At 42.7% G+C, this 17,435-nt stretch overlaps 1 protein-coding gene across 1 annotated transcript in view; it reads left to right on the top strand.

Moving 5' to 3' along the window:
* Nucleotides 1-17,435, top strand: part of LOC311061406 (uncharacterized protein) — a 105,360-nt gene that overhangs the window by 52,857 nt on the left and 35,068 nt on the right. The gene's annotated exons all lie outside the window — the stretch shown is intronic.

Raw genomic sequence — 17,435 nt, 5'->3', positions numbered from 1 at the left:
CTGCCAGTCTGCCAGTCTGCCACTCTGTCACAGTCTGCCAGTCTGCCACTCTGTCAAAGTCTGCCAGTCTGCCAGTCTGCCAGTCTGCCACTCTGTCAAAGTCTGCCAGTCTGCCACTCTTGTCACAGTCTGCCAGTCTGCCATTATTCTCGAAACCGCTAATTGCTGCTTGCAGCTATATTTAGGTTTCGAGAGCCTATCAGGCTTCGAACCCTATTACATCTCTACACTTTCATTATTATTATTCTTCCGCCGGTTTTGCCAGTTCTGGCCTAACCGCCTGGTCACTTCTTATGAAATTCGGCAATATGGTAGAGGGCTATGCCAAACGGCGAAAACCCGAAACTCACAAACATTGGCCAAAGGGTGGCGCTGTAGCACTCAATTGAAATATGCCAACTTTGAACAGGTACAACTCATGCCCTGTTTGACCCACAGCCATGAAACTTCGATGCACACATGCGTCTCCTCATGCCTAACAACTTTCACACTCTGACTTTTGACCTCTGACCTTTAGATCTCCCACCATTTCGAATTCTATGAAAAGCAGTAAAAAGCAGTAAAAAGCCTACTCCTCCTGGGATTTATGAGCAATCTGTACGAAACTGTATACACATGAACTTTGGACCAATGCCGACAGACGTAACCAAGCGGATTTTCCATAAGTGAAAACGTTAAGCTTTTATAAGCCAATGAAAATTGCAGCTTTTTTTAAATTATTCATCTGCCCCTAACACATACATGCAGACTCACATTTGTTTGACACTTTGCAATATTGTAGAGGGTCCTTCCAAGTATCACTGAAACCAATCTTACTCCAATTGGTCAAAGGGGGGCGCTATAGCAATTTTTTGAAAATGCAAACTTTAAACAGGCAAAAGTCATGCCTCGTTTGGCCGACAGCCGTTAAACCTGCTTACACATGTGCCTTGACTCATGAGGAACACATGTATCACTTTGACCAGTAAGCTCTGCCCTTAGATTGTCTGCAATTTTGAGCAGTTTGAAAAACATTTAAATCCAGGATTTCTGAGCAATTTGCATGAAACTGTGTCAAATACATGTTTGAGGCCATTTTTCACAGGTTCAGGTGTGTTGGTTCAATAGCTTGATCGCTTAATCATCTGCCTTGAAACCATAGGGTAGCCGGTTCGAATCCCACCTCAGGTAGACTTAATTATAATTGCATTGCACACAACATGACTATATCAATGAATACATGTGCAATTGTTAAAGATGACGAGAAATGAATACTTGAAAGTAGTTATTTTCAATGTATGACGTACTTCATTCGCGCTTTTGTTTTGTTTTGTTGGATTCTCCCTTTTCACTGTCTAAGGCTGTGTATTGGATAGCTCCACCAGTAGAGTGTGAGTCTCATGTGCCAAAGGTCCCTGGTTCGAATCCCACTCATTACAGTTCACATTTAAATTGCATTGTACAAAACATGACCCTGTTAATTCAGACATGTGCAATGTTTAGACAATAACACGAAATGCTTTTGAGAGTAGTTGTTTTTTATGTATGACATACTTTCTTGTGAAAATAGCCGATCTACAATCTCACACCTTTTTAGATAGCAACGCGTTGTGAGCTTGTAGATCGACTATTTTCCACTAGTTTCCATTCCGAAATATATTGAGCAGTTTGAAAAACATTTAAACCAAGGATTTCTGAGCAATTTGCGTGAAAGTGTGTCATGTGTGTAAACTCCCTTTTCACTAGTACAGGTCTGTTGGCCCAATGGCTTAATCATCTGCCTTGAAACCACAGGGTTCCTGGTTCGAATCCCACGTCATGTAGAATTCATTATAATTGCATTGCACACAACATGACTGTATCAATGAATACATGTGCAATTGTTAACCAGTAAACTCCGCCCTTAGATTGTCTGCAATTTTGAGCAGTTTGAAAAACATTTAAATCCACTATTTCTGAGCAATTTGCGTGAAAGTGTGTCATGTGTGTGAACTCCCTTTTCATCAGTTCGGGTCTGTTGGCCCAATGGCTTAATCATCTGCCTTGATACCAGAGGGTCGCCGGTTCAACTCTCACCTCATGCAGACCTCAACTCAATTGCATGGCACACAACATGACTGTATCAATGAATAAACATGCAATTGTTAAATGAAATGCTTATTGAGAGTAGTTGTTTTCAATGTATGATGTACTTCATTCCCTCTTTTTAAGGTTTCGAGAGCCTATCAGGCTTCGAAGCCTTATTGGGTTCCTTGGCTTTCACTATTATTATTAGGTTTCGAGAGCCTATCAGGCTTCGAACCCTATTACATCTGTAAGAGTTCATTATTCTTCCGCCGGTTTTGCCAGTTCTGGCCTAACCGCGTGGTCACTTTTTATGAAATTCGGCAATATGGTAGAGGGTTATGCCAAACGGCGAAAACCCGAAACTCACAAACATTGGCCAAAGGGTGGCGCTGTAGCACTCAATTGAAATATGCCAACTTTGAACAGGTACAACTCATGCCCTGTTTGACCCACAGCCATGAAACTTCGATGCACACATGCGTCTCCTCATGCCTAACAACTTTCACACTCTGACTTTTGACCTCTGACCTTTAGATCTCCCACCATTTCGAATTCTATGAAAAGCAGTAAAAAAGACTCTTCCTTCGTACAGATTGAGCAATCTGTACGAAACTGTATACACATGAACTTTGGACCAATGCCGACAGACGTGAGCAAGCGGATTTTCCATAAGTGAAAACGTTAAGCTTTTATAAGCCAATGAAAATTGCAGTTTTATGACAATTATTCATCTGCCCCTAAAACATACATGCAGACTCGCATTTGTTTGACACTTTGCAATATTGTAGAAGGTCATTCCAAGTATCACTGAAACCAATCTTACTCCAATTGGTCAAAGGGGGGCGCTATAGCAATTTTTTGAAAATGCAAACTTTAAACAGGCAAAAGTCATGCCTCGTTTGGCCGACAGCCGTTAAACCTGCTTACACATGTGCATGAGGAACACATGTATCACTTTGACCAGTAAGCTCTGCCCTTAGATTGTCTGCAATTTTGAGCAGTTTGAAAAACATTTAAATCCAGGATTTCTGAGCAATTTGCGTGAAAGTGTGTCATGTGTGTGAACTCCCTTTTCACTAGTTCAGGTGTGTAGGTTCAATAGCTTGATAGCTTAATCGTCTGCCTTGAAACCACAGGGTTGCTGGTTCGAATCCCACCTCAGGTAGACTTCATTATAATTGCATTGCACACAACATGACTATATCAATGAATACATATGCAATTGTTAAAGATGACGAGAAATGCATACTTGAAAGTAGTTATTTTCAATGTATGACGTACTTCATTCGCGCTTTTGTTTTGTTTTGTTGGATTCTCCCTTTTCACTATCGAAGACTGTGTATTGGATAGCTCCACCAGTAGAGTGTGAGTCTCATGTGCCGAAGGTCCCTGGTTCGAATCCCACTTATTACAGTTCACATTTAAATTGCATTGTACAAAACATGACCCTGTTAATTCAGACATGTGCAATGTTTAGACAATAACACGAAATGCTTTTGAGAGTAGTTGTTTTTTATGTATGACATACTTTCTTGTGAAAATAGACGATCTACAATCTCACACCTTTTTAGATAGCAACGCGTTGTGAGCTTGTAGATCGACTATTTTCCACTAGTTTCCATTCCGAAATATATTGAGCAGTTTGAAAAACATTTAAACCAAGGATTTCTGAGCAATTTGCGTGAAAGTGTGTCATGTGTGTGTGAACTCCCTTTTCACTAGTACAGGTCTGTTGGCCCAATGGCTTAATCATCTGCCTTGAAACCACAGGGTTCCTGGTTCGAATCCCACGTCATGTAGACTTCATTATAATTGCATTGCACACAACATGACTGTATCAATGAATGCATGTGCAATTGTTAACCAGTAAACTCCGCCCTTAGATTGTCTGCAATTTTGAGCAGTTTGAAAAACATTTAAATCCAGTATTTCTGAGCAATTTGCGTGAAAGTGTGTCATGTGTGTGAACTCCCTTTTCATCAGTTCGGGTCTGTTGGCCCAATGGCTTAATCATCTGCCTTGATACCAGAGGGTCGCCGGTTCAAATCTCACCTCATGCAGACCTCAACTCAATTGCATTGCACACAACATGACTGTATCAATGAATAAACATGCAATTGTTAAATGAAACGCTTATTGAGAGTAGTTGTTTTCAATGTATGATGTACTTCATTCCCTCTTTTGTTTTGTTTTGTTTTGTTGGATTCTCCCTTCTCACTGACCAAGGCTGTGGATTGAATAGCTTGATCAATACAGTGTTAGTCTCATGTGCCAAAGATCCACGGTTCAAACCCCACTCGTCACAGTTTACATTTAAATTGCATTATACAAAACATGACCCTGTTAATTCAGACATGTGCACTTTTTAAACAATACCATGAATTGCTTTTGAGAGTAGTTGTTTTTTATGTATGACATACTTTCTTGTGAAAATAGCTGATCTACAATCTCACACCGGAAGAACCTATAGGACGGAAAAACCTATAGATATCAACAGACACCATCAGGGAGGCCATATCTTTAGCTCAATGAGAAGAGAGGCAGCCTGTGAATCCATAGGTCGCTGGTTCGATCCCTGTCCCCAACAATGCGTTGAGGTGATCATCATTTGGAATTCCCCCTATTCCCATGGATTGGATCCACCCCTCTCACCTGCTCTCACTCATCACCAATCACACCTGCCACATGCACAGTACAATTTTTAGGTACTTTTACTTTACTACTCTACTCTACTACAATTACAGCAGATGACAGCTTTAGTTACTTGTTACTTTGCAGATGTAATTATTAATACAACACCTACAGTAACCACATACAGCCGATCTACAATGTGACGCGTTATGAGCTTGTATGTATATAATAAGCAACCCATGCTGTATGATAACTTACCACATATGAAATCCAATTCTGTCTATCCAATGGCTCAGTCTGTACTGTGGCCATAGCTGAGTGGTTAGTGAGCCCACCTAGGGAGCCAGAGGCCCTGGTTGCCCCAGGTACGATTCCAGGCCAGGCCAGCAAATGTGTCGATGAAATGAAATTTGTCCCTGAGCAAGACTCTTAACCCCTAATTGCTCACAGGCCCTCATTGGAAACAAGACCGCAAGGACTTTCATGAACGGACCTGGAATTATCCTTATCCTTTACACTGTCTACCCACAAGTCTATAGGTCCCTGGTTCAAACCCCAATTTAACCGGTCCAAATATAATTTACTGAACAAAAATCATGACTTTGTTAATTAATGCATGTTCACTTCTTCTCTCTCGCTCTCTCTCTTACTGCCTCTCTTTCTCACTGCCTCTCTCTCTCTCTCCCTCTCTCTCTCTCTTTCTTTTCTCTCCCTCTCTCTCTCTCCCTCTCTCTCTCTCTTTCTTTTCTCTCTCTCTCTCTCTCTCTCCCCCCCTCTCTCTCTCTCTTTCTTTTCTCTCTCTCTCTCTCTCTCTCTCTCTCTCTGCCACTCTGTCACTGTCTGTCTGTCTGCCAGTCTGCCACTCTGTCACTGTCTGTCTGTCTGCCAGTCTGCCACTCTGTCACTGTCTGTCTGCCAGTCTGCCAGTCTGCCAGTCTGCCACTCTGTCACTCTGTCACTCTGTCACAGTCTGTCTGTCTGCCAGTCTGCCACTCTGTCACTGTCTGTCTGTCTGCCAGTCTGCCACTCTGTCACTGTCTGTCTGTCTGCCAGTCTGCCAGTCTGCCACTCTGTCACAGTCTGTCTGTCTGTCTGCCAGTCTGCAACTCTGTCACTGTCTGTCTGTCTGCCAGTCTGCCAGTCTGCCACAGTCTGTCTGTCTGCCAGTCTGCCACTCTGTCACTGTCTGTCTGTCTACCAGTCTGCCACTCTGCCACTCTGTCACAGTCTGTCTGTTTGTCTGTCTGCCACTCTGTCACAGTCTGCCAGTCTGCCAGTCTGTCACAGTCTGCCAGTCTGCCACTCTGTCACTGTCTGTCTGTCTGTCTGCCAGTCTGCCAGTCTGCCACAGTCTGTCTGTCTGCCAGTCTGCCAGTCTGCCACAGTCTGTCACAGTCTGCCAGTCTGCCAGTCTGCCACTCTGTCACAGTCTGCCAGTCTGCCAGTCTGCCACTCTGTCAAAGTCTGCCAGTCTGCCAGTCTGCCACTCTGTCACAGTCTGCCAGTCTGCCATTATTCTCGAAACCGCTCATTGCTGCTTGCAGCTATATTTATTAGGTTTCGAGAGCCTGTAAGGCTTCGAACCCTATTACATTCCTTGGCTTTCATTATTAGGTTTCGAGAGCCTATCAGGCTTCGAACCCTATTACATCTCTACACTTTCATTAGGTTTCGAGAGCCTATCAGGCTTCGAACCCTATTACATCTCTACACTTTCATTATTATTCTTCCGCCGGTTTTGCCAGTTCTGGCCTAACCGCCTGGTCACTTCTTATGAAATTCGGCAATATGGTAGAGGGCTATGCCAAACGGCGAAAACCCGAAACTCACAACCATTGGCCAAAGGGTGGCGCTGTAGCACTCAATTGAAATATTCCAACTTTGAACAGGTACAGCTCATGCCCTGTTCGACCTACAGCCATGAAACTTCGATACACACATGCGTCTCCTCATGCCTAACAACTTTCACTGTTTGACTTTTGACCTCTGACCTTTAGATCTCCCACCATTTCGAATTCTATGAAAAGCAGTAAAAAGCAGTAAAAAAATCACTTCTCCTGGGATTTATGAGCAATCTGTACGAAACTGTATACACATGAACTTTGGACCAATGCCGACAAACGTAACTTAGCGGATTTTCCATAAGTGAAAACGTTAAGCTTTTATAAGCCAATGAAAATTGCAGCTTTTTTTAAATTATTCATCTGCCCCTAACACATACATGCAGACTCACATTTGTTTGACACTTTGCAATATTGTAGAGGGTCCTTCCAAGTATCACTGAAACCAATCTTACTCCAATTGGTCAAAGGGGGGCGCTATAGCAATTTTTTGAAAATGCAAACTTTAAACAGGCAAAAGTCATGCCTCGTTTGGCCGACAGCCGTTAAACCTGCTTACACATGTGCCTTGACTCATGAGGAACACATGTATCACTTTGACCAGTAAGCTCTGCCCTTAGATTGTCTGCAATTTTGAGCAGTTTGAAAAACATTTAAATCCAGGATTTCTGAGCAATTTGCATGAAACTGTGTCAAATACATGTTTGAGGCCCTTTTTCACAGGTTCAGGTGTGTTGGTTCAATAGCTTGATCGCTTAATCATCTGCCTTGAAACCATAGGGTAGCCGGTTCGAATCCCACCTCAGGTAGACTTAATTATAATTGCATTGCACACAACATGACTATACCAATGAATACATGTGCAATTGTTAAAGATGACGAGAAATGCATACTTGAAAGTAGTTCTTTTCAATGTATGACGTACTTCATTCGCGCTTTTGTTTTGTTTTGTTGGATTCTCCCTTTTCACTGTCTAAGGCTGTGTATTGGATAGCTCCACCAGTAGAGTGTGAGTCTCATGTGCCGAAGGTCCCTGGTTCGAATCCCACTTATTAGGTTTCGAGAGCCATCAGGCTTGGAAAGCTATTACATCTCTACACTTTCACTATTATTATTATTCTTCCGCCGTTTTTGCCAGTTCTGGCCTAACCGCCTGGTCACTTCTTATGAAATTCGGCAATATGGTAGAGGGCTATGCCAAACGGCGAAAACCCGAAACTCACAACCATTGGCCAAAGGGTGGCGCTGTAGCACTCAATTGAAAATGCCAACTTTGAACAGGTACAGCTCATGCCCTGTTCGACCTACAGCCATGAAACTTCGATACACACATGCGTCTCCTCATGCCTAACAACTTTCACTGTTTGACTTTTGACCTCTGACCTTTAGATCTCCCACCATTTCGAATTCTATGAAAAGCAGTATAAAGCAGTAAAAAGCCTACTCCTCCTGGGATTTATGAGCAATCTGTACGAAACTGTATACACATGAACTTTGGACCAATGCCGACAGACGTAACCAAGCGGATTTTCCATAAGTGAAAACGTTAAGCTTTTATAAACCAATGAAAATTGCAGCTTTTTTTAAATTATTCATCTGCCCCTAACACATACATGCAGACTCACATTTGTTTGACACTTTGCAATATTGTAGAGGGTCCTTCCAAGTATCACTGAAACCAATCTTACTCCAATTGGTCAAAGGGGGGCGCTATAGCAATTTTTTGAAAATGCAAACTTTAAACAGGCAAAAGTCATGCCTCGTTTGGCCGACAGCCGTTAAACCTGCTTACACATGTGCCTTGACTCATGAGGAACACATGTATCACTTTGACCAGTAAGCTCTGCCCTTAGATTGTCTGCAATTTTGAGCAGTTTGAAAAACATTTAAATCCAGGATTTCTGAGCAATTTGCATGAAACTGTGTCAAATACATGTTTGAGGCCCTTTTTCACAGGTTCAGGTGTGTTGGTTCAATAGCTTGATCGCTTAATCATCTGCCTTGAAACCATAGGGTAGCCGGTTCGAATCCCACCTCAGGTAGACTTAATTATAATTGCATTGCACACAACATGACTATATCAATGAACACATGTGCAATTGTTAAAGATGACGAGAAATGAATACTTGAAAGTAGTTCTTTTCAATGTATGACGTACTTCATTCGCGCTTTTGTTTTGTTTTGTTGGATTCTCCCTTTTCACTGTCTAAGGCTGTGTATTGGATAGCTCCACCAGTAGAGTGTGAGTCTCATGTGCCAAAGGTCCCTGGTTCGAATCCCACTTATTACAGTTCACATTTAAATTGCATTGTACAAAACATGACCCTGTTAATTCAGACATGTGCAATGTTTAGACAATAACACGAAATGCTTTTGAGAGTAGTTTTTTTTTATGTATGACATACTTTCTTGTGAAAATAGCCGATCTACAATCTCACACCTTTTTAGATAGCAACGCGTTGTGAGCTTGTAGATCGACTATTTTCCACTAGTTTCCATTCCGAAATATATTGAGCAGTTTGAAAAACATTTAAACCAAGGATTTCTGAGCAATTTGCGTGAAAGTGTGTCATGTGTGTAAACTCCCTTTTCACTAGTACAGGTCTGTTGGCCCAATGGCTTAATCATCTGCCTTGAAACCACAGGGTTCCTGGTTCGAATCCCACGTCATGTAGAATTCATTATAATTGCATTGCACACAACATGACTGTATCAATGAATACATGTGCAATTGTTAACCAGTAAACTCCGCCCTTAGATTGTCTGCAATTTTGAGCAGTTTGAAAAACATTTAAATCCACTATTTCTGAGCAATTTGCATGAAAGTGTGTCATGTGTGTGAACTCCCTTTTCATCAGTTCGGGTCTGTTGGCCCAATGGCTTAATCATCTGCCTTGATACCAGAGGGTCGCCGGTTCAAATCTCACCTCATGCAGACCTCAACTCAATTGCATTGCACACAACATGACTGTATCAATGAATAAACATGCAATTGTTAAATGAAACGCTTATTGAGAGTAGTTGTTTTCAATGTATGATGTACTTCATTCCCTCTTTTGTGTTTTGTTTTGTTTTGTTGGATTCTCCCTTCTCACTGACCAAGGCTGTGGATTGAATAGCTTGATCAATACAGTGTTAGTCTCATGTGCCAAAGGTCCACGGCTCAAACCCCACTTGTCACAGTTTACATTTAAATTGCATTATGCAAAACATGACCCTGTTAATTCAGACATGTGCACTTTGCTCTCTCTCTCTCTCTCTCTCTCTCTCTCTCTCTCTCTCTCTCTCTCTCTCTCTCTCTCTCTCTCTCTCTCTCTCTCTCTCTCTCTCTGTCACAGTCTGTCTGTCTGCCTGTCTGCCACTCTGTCACTGTCTGTCTGTCTGCCAGTCTGCCACTCTGTCACTGTCTGTCTGTCTGTCTGTCTGTCTGCCAGTCTGCCAGTCTGCCACTCTGTCACTCTGTCACTCTGTCACAGTCTGTCTGTCTGCCTGTCTGCCACTCTGTCACTGTCTGTCTGTCTGCCAGTCTGCCACTCTGTCACTGTCTGTCTGTCTGTCTGCCAGTCTGCCACTCTGTCACAGTCTGTCTGTCTGTCTGCCAGTCTGCCACTCTGTCACTGTCTGTCTGTCTGCCAGTCTGCCAGTCTGCCACAGTCTGTCTGTCTGCCAGTCTGCCAGTCTGCCACTCTGTCACTGTCTGTCTGTCTGCCAGTCTGCCACTCTGCCACTCTGTCACAGTCTGTCTGTTTGTCTGTCTGCCACTCTGTCACAGTCTGCCAGTCTGCCAGTCTGTCACAGTCTGCCAGTCTGCCACTCTGTCACTGTCTGTCTGTCTGTCTGCCAGTCTGCCAGTCTGCCACAGTCTGTCTGTCTGCCAGTCTGCCAGTCTGCCACAGTCTGTCACAGTCTGCCAGTCTGCCAGTCTGCCACTCTGTCAAAGTCTGCCAGTCTGCCACTCTGTCAAAGTCTGCCAGTCTGCCAGTCTGCCAGTCTGCCACTCTGTCAAAGTCTGCCAGTCTGCCAGTCTGCCACTCTTGTCACAGTCTGCCAGTCTGCCATTATTCTCGAAACCGCTAATTGCTGCTTGCAGCTATATTTATTATTATTCTTCCGCCGTTTTTGCCAGTTCTGGCCTAACCGCCTGGTCACTTCTTATGAAATTCGGCAATATGGTAGAGGGCTATGCCAAACGGCGAAAACCCGAAACTCACAACCATTGGCCAAAGGGTGGCGCTGTAGCACTCAATTGAAATATGCCAACTTTGAACAGGTACAGCTCATGCCCTGTTCGACCTACAGCCATGAAACTTCGATACACACATGCGTCTCCTCATGCCTAACAACTTTCGCTGTTTGACTTTTGACCTCTGACCTTTAGATCTCCCACCATTTCGAATTCTATGAAAAGCAGTAAAAAGCAGTAAAAAGCCTACTCCTCCTGGGATTTATGAGCAATCTGTACGAAACTGTATACACATGAACTTTGGACCAATGCCGACAAACGTAACTTAGCGGATTTTCCATAAGTGAAAACGTTAAGCTTTTATAAGCCAATGAAAATTGCAGCTTTTTTTAAATTATTCATCTGCCCCTAACACATACATGCAGACTCACATTTGTTTGACACTTTGCAATATTGTAGAGGGTCCTTCCAAGTATCACTGAAACCAATCTTACTCCAATTGGTCAAAGGGGGGCGCTATAGCAATTTTTTGAAAATGCAAACTTTAAACAGGCAAAAGTCATGCCTCGTTTGGCCGACAGCCGTTAAACCTGCTTACACATGTGCCTTGACTCATGAGGAACACATGTATCACTTTGACCAGTAAGCTCTGCCCTTAGATTGTCTGCAATTTTGAGCAGTTTGAAAAACATTTAAATCCAGGATTTCTGAGCAATTTGCATGAAACTGTGTCAAATACATGTTTGAGGCCCTTTTTCACAGGTTCAGGTGTGTTGGTTCAATAGCTTGATCGCTTAATCATCTGCCTTGAAACCATAGGGTAGCCGGTTCGAATCCCACCTCAGGTAGACTTAATTATAATTGCATTGCACACAACATGACTATACCAATGAATACATGTGCAATTGTTAAAGATGACGAGAAATGCATACTTGAAAGTAGTTCTTTTCAATGTATGACGTACTTCATTCGCGCTTTTGTTTTGTTTTGTTGGATTCTCCCTTTTCACTGTCTAAGGCTGTGTATTGGATAGCTCCACCAGTAGAGTGTGAGTCTCATGTGCCGAAGGTCCCTGGTTCGAATCCCACTTATTAGGTTTCGAGAGCCATCAGGCTTGGAAAGCTATTACATCTCTACACTTTCACTATTATTATTATTCTTCCGCCGTTTTTGCCAGTTCTGGCCTAACCGCCTGGTCACTTCTTATGAAATTCGGCAATATGGTAGAGGGCTATGCCAAACGGCGAAAACCCGAAACTCACAACCATTGGCCAAAGGGTGGCGCTGTAGCACTCAATTGAAAATGCCAACTTTGAACAGGTACAGCTCATGCCCTGTTCGACCTACAGCCATGAAACTTCGATACACACATGCGTCTCCTCATGCCTAACAACTTTCACTGTTTGACTTTTGACCTCTGACCTTTAGATCTCCCACCATTTCGAATTCTATGAAAAGCAGTATAAAGCAGTAAAAAGCCTACTCCTCCTGGGATTTATGAGCAATCTGTACGAAACTGTATACACATGAACTTTGGACCAATGCCGACAGACGTAACCAAGCGGATTTTCCATAAGTGAAAACGTTAAGCTTTTATAAACCAATGAAAATTGCAGCTTTTTTTAAATTATTCATCTGCCCCTAACACATACATGCAGACTCACATTTGTTTGACACTTTGCAATATTGTAGAGGGTCCTTCCAAGTATCACTGAAACCAATCTTACTCCAATTGGTCAAAGGGGGGCGCTATAGCAATTTTTTGAAAATGCAAACTTTAAACAGGCAAAAGTCATGCCTCGTTTGGCCGACAGCCGTTAAACCTGCTTACACATGTGCCTTGACTCATGAGGAACACATGTATCACTTTGACCAGTAAGCTCTGCCCTTAGATTGTCTGCAATTTTGAGCAGTTTGAAAAACATTTAAATCCAGGATTTCTGAGCAATTTGCATGAAACTGTGTCAAATACATGTTTGAGGCCCTTTTTCACAGGTTCAGGTGTGTTGGTTCAATAGCTTGATCGCTTAATCATCTGCCTTGAAACCATAGGGTAGCCGGTTCGAATCCCACCTCAGGTAGACTTAATTATAATTGCATTGCACACAACATGACTATATCAATGAACACATGTGCAATTGTTAAAGATGACGAGAAATGAATACTTGAAAGTAGTTCTTTTCAATGTATGACGTACTTCATTCGCGCTTTTGTTTTGTTTTGTTGGATTCTCCCTTTTCACTGTCTAAGGCTGTGTATTGGATAGCTCCACCAGTAGAGTGTGAGTCTCATGTGCCAAAGGTCCCTGGTTCGAATCCCACTTATTACAGTTCACATTTAAATTGCATTGTACAAAACATGACCCTGTTAATTCAGACATGTGCAATGTTTAGACAATAACACGAAATGCTTTTGAGAGTAGTTTTTTTTTATGTATGACATACTTTCTTGTGAAAATAGCCGATCTACAATCTCACACCTTTTTAGATAGCAACGCGTTGTGAGCTTGTAGATCGACTATTTTCCACTAGTTTCCATTCCGAAATATATTGAGCAGTTTGAAAAACATTTAAACCAAGGATTTCTGAGCAATTTGCGTGAAAGTGTGTCATGTGTGTAAACTCCCTTTTCACTAGTACAGGTCTGTTGGCCCAATGGCTTAATCATCTGCCTTGAAACCACAGGGTTCCTGGTTCGAATCCCACGTCATGTAGAATTCATTATAATTGCATTGCACACAACATGACTGTATCAATGAATACATGTGCAATTGTTAACCAGTAAACTCCGCCCTTAGATTGTCTGCAATTTTGAGCAGTTTGAAAAACATTTAAATCCAGGATTTCTGAGCAATTTGCATGAAACTGTGTCAAATACATGTTTGAGGCCCTTTTTCACAGGTTCAGGTGTGTTGGTTCAATAGCTTGATCGCTTAATCATCTGCCTTGAAACCATAGGGTAGCCGGTTCGAATCCCACCTCAGGTAGACTTAATTATAATTGCATTGCACACAACATGACTATATCAATGAATACATGTGCAATTGTTAAAGATGACGAGAAATGCATACTTGAAAGTAGTTATTTTCAATGTATGACGTACTTCATTCGCGCTTTTGTTTTGTTTTGTTGGATTGTCCCTTTTCACTGTCTAAGGCTGTGTATTGGATAGCTCCACCAGTAGAGTGTGAGTCTCATGTGCCAAGGTCCCTGGTTCGAATCCCACTTATTACAGTTCACATTTAAATTGCATTGTACAAAACATGACCCTGTTAATTCAGACAAGTGCAATGTTTAGACAATAACACGAAATGCTTTTGAGAGTAGTTTTTTTTATGTATGACATACTTTCTTGTGAAAATAGCCGATCTACAATCTCACACCTTTTTAGATAGCAACGCGTTGTGAGCTTGTAGATCGACTATTTTCCACTAGTTTCCATTCCGAAATATATTGAGCAGTTTGAAAAACATTTAAACCAAGGATTTCTGAGCAATTTGCGTGAAAGTGTGTCATGTGTGTGAACTCCCTTTTCACTAGTACAGGTCTGTTGGCCCAATGGCTTAATCATCTGCCTTGAAACCACAGGGTTCCTGGTTCGAATCCCACGTCATGTAGAATTCATTATAATTGCATTGCACACAACATGACTGTATCAATGAATGCATGTGCAATTGTTAACCAGTAAACTCCGCCCTTAGATTGTCTGCAATTTTGAGCAGTTTGAAAAACATTTAAATCCAGTATTTCTGAGCAATTTGCGTGAAAGTGTGTCATGTGTGTGAACTCCCTTTTCATCAGTTCGGGTCTGTTGGCCCAATGGCTTAATCATCTGCCTTGATACCAGAGCGTCGCCGGTTCAAATCTCACCTCATGCAGACCTCAACTCAATTGCATTACACACAACATGACTGTATCAATGAATAAACATGCAATTGTTAAATGAAACGCTTATTGAGAGTAGTTGTTTTCAATGTATGATGTACTTCATTCCCTCTTTTGTTTTGTTTTGTTTTGTTGGATTCTCCCTTCTCACTGACCAAGGCTGTGGATTGAATAGCTTGATCAATACAGTGTTAGTCTCATGTGCCAAAGGTCCACGGCTCAAACCCCACTTGTCACAGTTTACATTTAAATTGCATTATGCAAAACATGACCCTGTTAATTCAGACATGTGCACTTTGCTCTCTCTCTCTCTCTCTCTCTCTCTCTCTCTCTCTCTCTCTCTCTCTCTCTCTCTCTCTCTCTCTCTCTCTCTCTCTCTCTCTGTCACAGTCTGTCTGTCTGTCTGCCTGTCTGTCACTGTCTGTCTGCCAGTCTGCCACTCTGTCACTGTCTGTCTGTCTGTCTGTCTGTCTGTCTGTCTGCCAGTCTGCCACTCTGTCACTCTGTCACAGTCTGTCTGTCTGCCTGTCTGCCACTCTGTCACTGTCTGTCTGTCTGCCAGTCTGCCACTCTGTCACTGTCTGTCTGTCTGTCTGTCTGCCAGTCTGCCACTCTGTCACAGTCTGTCTGTCTGTCTGTCTGCCAGTCTGCCACTCTGTCACTGTCTGTCTGTCTGTCTGTCTGTCTGTCTGCCAGTCTGCCACAGTCTGTCTGTCTGTCTGTCTGCCAGTCTGCCACTCTGTCACTGTCTGTCTGTCTGTCTGTCTGCCACTCTGTCACAGTCTGTCTGTCTGTCTGTCTGCCAGTCTGCCACTCTGTCACTGTCTGTCTGTCTGCCAGTCTGCCACAGTCTGTCTGTCTGCCAGTCTGCCAGTCTGCCACTCTGTCACTGTCTGTCTGTCTGCCAGTCTGCCACTCTGCCACTCTGTCACAGTCTGTCTGTTTGTCTGTCTGCCACTCTGTCACAGTCTGCCAGTCTGCCAGTCTGTCACAGTCTGCCAGTCTGCCACTCTGTCACTGTCTGTCTGTCTGTCTGCCAGTCTGCCAGTCTGCCACAGTCTGTCTGTCTGCCAGTCTGCCAGTCTGCCACAGTCTGTCACAGTCTGCCAGTCTGCCAGTCTGCCACTCTGTCACAGTCTGCCACTCTGCCAGTCTGCCACTCTGTCAAAGTCTGCCAGTCTGCCAGTCTGCCACTCTGTCAAAGTCTGCCAGTCTGCCAGTCTGCCACTCTTGTCACAGTCTGCCAGTCTGCCATTATTCTCGAAACCGCTAATTGCTGCTTGCAGCTATATTTATTATTATTCTTCCGCCGGTTTTGCCAGTTCTGGCCTAACCGCGTGGTCACTTTTTATGAAATTCGGCAATATGGTAGAGGGCTATGCCAAACGGCGAAAACCCGAAACTCACAAACATTGGCCAAAGGGTGGCGCTGTAGCACTCAATTGAAATATGCCAACTTTGAACAGGTACAACTCATGCCCTGTTTGACCCACAGCCATGAAACTTCGATGCACACATGCGTCTCCTCATGCCTAACAACTTTCACACTCTGACTTTTGACCTCTGACCTTTAGATCTCCCACCATTTCGAATTCTATGAAAAGCAGTAAAAAGCAGTAAAAAAATCACTTCTCCTGGGATTTATGAGCAATCTGTACGAAACTGTATACACATGAACTTTGGACCAATGCCGACAAACGTAACTTAGCGGATTTTCCATAAGTGAAAACGTTAAGCTTTTATAAGCCAATGAAAATTGCAGCTTTTTTTAAATTATTCATCTGCCCCTAACACATACATGCAGACTCACATTTGTTTGACACTTTGCAATATTGTAGAGGGTCCTTCCAAGTATCACTGAAACCAATCTTACTCCAATTGGTCAAAGGGGGGCGCTATAGCAATTTTTTGAAAATGCAAACTTTAAACAGGCAAAAGTCATGCCTCGTTTGGCCGACAGCCGTTAAACCTGCTTACACATGTGCCTTGACTCATGAGGAACACATGTATCACTTTGACCAGTAAGCTCTGCCCTTAGATTGTCTGCAATTTTGAGCAGTTTGAAAAACATTTAAATCCAGGATTTCTGAGCAATTTGCATGAAACTGTGTCAAATACATGTTTGAGGCCCTTTCTCACAGGTTCAGGTGTGTTGGTTCAATAGCTTGATCGCTTAATCATCTGCCTTGAAACCATAGGGTAGCCGGTTCGAATCCCACCTCAGGTAGACTTAATTATAATTGCATTGCACACAACATGACTATACCAATGAATACATGTGCAATTGTTAAAGATGACGAGAAATGCATACTTGAAAGTAGTTCTTTTCAATGTATGACGTACTTCATTCGCGCTTTTGTTTTGTTTTGTTGGATTCTCCCTTTTCACTGTCTAAGGCTGTGTATTGGATAGCTCCACCAGTAGAGTGTGAGTCTCATGTGCCGAAGGTCCCTGGTTCGAATCCCACTTATTACAGTTCACATTTAAATTGCATTGTACAAAACATGACCCTGTTAATTCAGACAAGTGCAATGTTTAGACAATAACACGAAATGCTTTTGAGAGTAGTTTTTTTTTATGTATGACATACTTTCTTGTGAAAATAGCCGATCTACAATCTCACACCTTTTTAGATAGCAACGCGTTGTGAGCTTGTAGATCGACTATTTTCCACTAGTTTCCATTCCGAAATATATTGAGCAGTTTGAAAAACATTTAAACCAAGGATTTCTGAGCAATTTGCGTGAAAGTGTGTCATGTGTGTGAACTCCCTTTTCACTAGTACAGGTCTGTTGGCCCAATGGCTTAATCATCTGCCTTGAAACCACAGGGTTCCTGGTTCGAATCCCA

The sequence above is a fragment of the Gymnoscopelus microlampas genome (genome assembly GCF_963454915.1).
Source record: "Gymnoscopelus microlampas genome assembly, chromosome: 15".
In the NCBI taxonomy this organism is placed as follows: Eukaryota; Metazoa; Chordata; class Actinopteri; order Myctophiformes; family Myctophidae; genus Gymnoscopelus; species Gymnoscopelus microlampas.
Note: the sequence above shows the minus strand (reverse complement) of the source record. Positions and strands in the feature narration are given on the sequence as shown.